Genomic DNA, 4,587 nt, shown 5'->3' on the forward strand with positions numbered 1-4,587 from the left:
AGGCTTCTGTTTTCTCTTCTTTGCTTGGGAGGATGCTGTTGAGGGTTCGGGCAGTCTACTTTTATTCCTTTTCTTGTATTTATGTTAGAATTAGCTGTCTTTTTGCTTCTTTTGTGAATTTGAGCTCATTTCATCCTGAAAATACAAAAGGAAGACAAAAACACTCTTTTTCCAACATTAGTACTTAAAAAGGGTTAGTTTTATGCCTTATTTGATGTAATTTATATGTTGCATTTTACACACATCAATACCCCCACACTTGAACTTTTGCTTGTCCTCAAGCAAAACTCTTTAAATGTGGCTTACACTTACAAATGGAATGGGTAGAAGAGAAGGTTTTTGGCTTATCATAGAGTGTCGGGAATCCAAGATCTTTTTGGGTTTTATTTTTATTTATTTACAATCCTATTCGTTATGATTTATTTAGAACGTTTCATAGGACAAATTACTTATTTGGGCATAACATGCCTTTTTAAAATTCCATTTATATACAAGTTCACATACCTCACGGGAGAAATCACTCAACACTCGGCCGAAGGTGTATATTTTTGTGAATCACTCGAGAGCGGCATGGAACTTATGCCTTCCATAGGCTTGCCAAGCAATCAATCCTCCTCCTTTTTAACTTTATACCTTTGTAAATATCAAGAGGACTTTTTGGGTGAAGGGTTAGGCTTGGGCTAAAGGTGGGTGGTTGGGTTAGTGGTTAGTAAAAGGGCGAAAAGTGTAAAAAGCGTCGGTTTTCGTAACACATTTTGTTTTTAGTGACTTTTTATTTTGAAGTATTTCTCCAAACAAGCTTTTGTCTGTATAGCTTTGTTTGTTTTTAACTTCATCATCAAATTTTTTTTTTCAGTCACATAAAAGAACGAGCTTGCGAAAAACCGAGCTTGTTATTAAAATAAAGGGTGAAAAATAAAAAGGTTTTTGGTGGGTAAAAAAAGTTTAGGGTAAAGAAACGAAAGGTTTAGGCTCAAAGGGGTTAACTAGGGGGATTTTGGGTAGGTGGTAAAAAAAATGAAAATAATGGTGTAGAAAGAAAAATGGTTAGTCCTAATGCCTCTATCATTTACTTACTTGGGTTTAAGTTGGTAAGGACCGGGAATGAATCGTCGTGGCAAGTTCTAGAGTTGTAAGAACCAAGCGGCTTATTCACACAAGAAACGAAAAATGAGCATTTAGTCTAAAGATGTAAATTTGTATGCTCTATAAAGGCTCAAAACTCACTTTTGTGGGAATGGGTTTTTAATGTGATCAAGTATATATAATCAAATTTTAACTAGACTTGATATGCCGTTTCATAATTTTCTTATGTTGGTTCTTGTTATCACGACGCTCTCGGTTGTAAATTTTATAAAAATATAACCTTATTAATCTTGGGACTCCTAACTTAAACTTCAGACAAGTAAAAAGAAAAAAAAATGAAAATTTTTTTTGAGAAAATTTGGGGTGTTTAGCGGTTCCAATAGAGTTTTGTGTAAGGCTTGTTGTTAGGACTTGCAAAATTTCAAAGTGTTAGCTTCCCCCCACACTTAAATTACACATTGTCCTCAATGTGTCCCAAAAATAAATTTTTAGGTTGTGTAATGTGGTGTTAAAAAGCAAAGATTTATGTTACTGGCAGTCTGGACATGGCCCCGTGGGGACCGGACACGGCCCCGTGTTCAGGTGCCAGTAACAGAAATTAAAGAAATGAGACAGAAGCCTGTACACGGGGGCGTGTCTGGTGAACACGGCCCGTGTCCAGTTACCTGAACTGGGCGTTTTCCTGCAGGTGGCTCAGCACGGGGCCGTGTTGGTTAAGCACGGCCCGTGTTGAGCCTTCTGTAATGGGGATTTGTGTCGGGTTGCTTCGTTCTTTGTGCATGGGGCCATTTTTCTCGTTCCCTTTTTCATCCATTACCACCACGAGTGTGTTTTATTCCTGCAAACTAAAACTAAAAGATTAAACTAAACTAAGGATAGTTCCGCGGAATGCCTCCGTGGTGCGCCACGTTTATAAGGGTCCTTGGCTAGACCCAATGTGAGGTTATATATTTTCTGAGTGGGATGCTTGGCGTCCCATGTTACACCGTCGGAGAGCAGCATCCAAGCTCGAATCAATAACCTTCATGTAGTTGACCGGGTCGTCGTCCTCTATTCTCTTCCCAACTCCGAATTTTACTTAATCATCCCCATACCTCAAGGTGAGTGTTCCGTCATTCATATCTACCACCGCTTGTGCGGTGGCAAGAAATGGTCTCCCTAGTATGAGGGGACCTCGGTGTCTTCCTCCATATCGAGTATGACAAAGTCGGCTGGATAGACGAATCTGCTTACCTTTACCAAGACATTTTCAATGACACCTTGTGGGAATTTGACAGATCGATCAGCGAGTTGTATGCTCATTTTTGTAGGACTCGTGGTTCCCAGGCCGAGTCTTTTAAACATTGATGAGGGCATGAGGTTAATGCTAGCCCCAAGGTCGGCTAGGGCATTACGAACGGGGGACTCTCCTATTGAGCAGGGAATCGTGAAGCTTCCAGGATCGATTTTCTTTTGGGGAAGTTTATTGAGTACGAGGGCAGAGCATTCTTCGCCTAAATTGACTAATTGCAAATTTTCAATTTTCTTTTTATAAGTGAGGAAGTCCCTCATGAACTTAGAGTATTTGGGCATTTGGGTTAGGACCTCAATAAAAGGAATATTGACATGCAATTGCTTTAATAGACTTTCGAACTTTGCGAATTGCTCATTGGTCTTCTGACGAATTAACCTACCGGGGTACGGAACTCGAGGAGCTTTGGTAGGCTCTGGTGATGGAGGGGAGTTCTTTTCCTGCAGAGGTGTGGGTACAGTTTCTTCTGTTGGCGGCGGCGCTTCTGCAGGCCCTACGGTGCGATTTCGTAGCGTGATGAGATGAACTTGCGCTTTTGGGTTTGTTTCGGTATTGCTAGGTAATGCGCCTTGCGGTCTCACGACAAAATTTTGAGCTATTTGATTTAATTGTTTCTCTATGTTTTGAATACTAGCTTGTTGATTTCTAAAATTTGATTCTAATTGTAGAAATCTTTCCGAGTTTTTCTTTTCAGTGTCGGAGATGAGGCGAGATACAGTATCTTCAAGCCTTTCTCGTCCACTTTGTTGTTGAGTGAAATTTTGTGACTCATTTCTTGGTTGTTGAAAGTTTGTTCGTTGGGTTTGTTGGTTACTACTATTGCCGGGTTCTCTCCAACCAAGGTTTGGGTGGTTTCGCCATCCTTGGTTGTAAGTTCCCGTTGGAGGACCCGACGGCCTAGGTCTATTATCAATGTAGTTTACCAATTCTTGTTGATCGTCCGTTTCTTTCATACAACTCCAATTTTCATGTGACCCACCACACCCTTCACAAGCCATAACCGAGACTGTTTTTGTCATTTCCAATTTTTTTATTTTTGAAGAAAGGGCCTCGATTTGGGCTTGTAAAGAAGTGCTTTCATCGACCTTATGGGCGCCCGAGGCAATAGATTTATTGCCTCGGGGGGTGTGCCATTGAAAATTGGTTTGAGCAATTTCCTCAATTTGGTTATATATTTCATGCGGGCGTCGATTACCTAAAAGTCCCCCGGAGCTAGAATCAAGTGTCTGCCTTGTGTGTGGCAACAATCCATTATAGAAAGTGGATACTTGTTGCCATATCGCAAGACCATGATGCGGACACTTGCGTAAATAACTCCTTGAACCTTTCCCAAGTTTCATATAAGGATTCCCCGTCCTCTTGTGAATATGTATTAATTTCAGTCATTAATTTAGCCGTTTTAGCGGGAGGGAAATACTTATATAGAAATTTTTGGGCTAGTTCATCCCAGGTGTTTACCGATCCAGCTGGGAGGGCGTTGAGCCAAGCTTTTGCTCGGTCTTTTAGTAAGAAAGGAAACATTCGGAGGAGGATGGCATCATTTGATGCTCCGTTGATCCGAAAGGTATCACATATTTCTAAGAAATTAGTAATATGTAGATGAGGATCCTCGTCCGCAAGCCCATGGAAGGTTGCGGAGTTTTGGAGCATTTGTATCAAATGCGGTCGAAGTTCGAAGTTATTAGCTTCAACATTCGGAGCATTGATAGCGGCGCCTAAGTTACCTACGGTGGGTCGTAGATAATCCATGAGGGTACGTTGGTCCGCCATTGGAGGTGGATCACCCGAAACTTTCTCTTGGTTTTTAGCTTTTAATCTTTTTTTGAAAAAGCGTTCGGGTTCTTCTAAAGGTTCTTTTATGTCCTTATTAGAACTGGAGCTCATACACTATGTAAAATTGGCGTCGGGTTCCAAGTCCTGCAATAAAAACAGAAAAGAATGCTGGTCAGAAAGTTTACCACGGCCCCGTGTTCAGCGAACACGGCCCGTGGTCGGAGTTACAGTGATTGTTTTCCAGATCCCAGTTACTGGAAGTTGGACACGGCCCTGTGTTGCACCGACACGGCCCCGTGGTCAGCCTTCTGTAACTTGGAAAACTAAAAACTGCCAGTAATGATGCTGGGCACGTCCCGTGTCCGACCAGGCACGGCCCGTGTCCGACCAGGCACGGCCCGTGCTGAGCTCTGCAGAAGCTGAAAAACTAAGAAAAT

At 41.7% G+C, this 4,587-nt stretch overlaps 1 non-coding gene across 1 annotated transcript; it reads left to right on the forward strand.

Annotated features, from left to right (window-relative positions):
- The first annotated feature begins 3,661 nt into the window (after positions 1 to 3,661).
- LOC118489388 lies at positions 3,662 to 3,769 on the forward strand. Its single transcript, XR_004887407.1, has one exon. It is a non-coding gene; the product is annotated as a small nucleolar RNA R71 (small nucleolar RNA).
- The last annotated feature ends 818 nt before the right edge of the window (positions 3,770 to 4,587 follow it).

The sequence above is a fragment of the Helianthus annuus genome, chromosome 17, assembly GCF_002127325.2.
Source record: "Helianthus annuus cultivar XRQ/B chromosome 17, HanXRQr2.0-SUNRISE, whole genome shotgun sequence".
NCBI classification, from domain to species: Eukaryota; Viridiplantae; Streptophyta; class Magnoliopsida; order Asterales; family Asteraceae; genus Helianthus; species Helianthus annuus.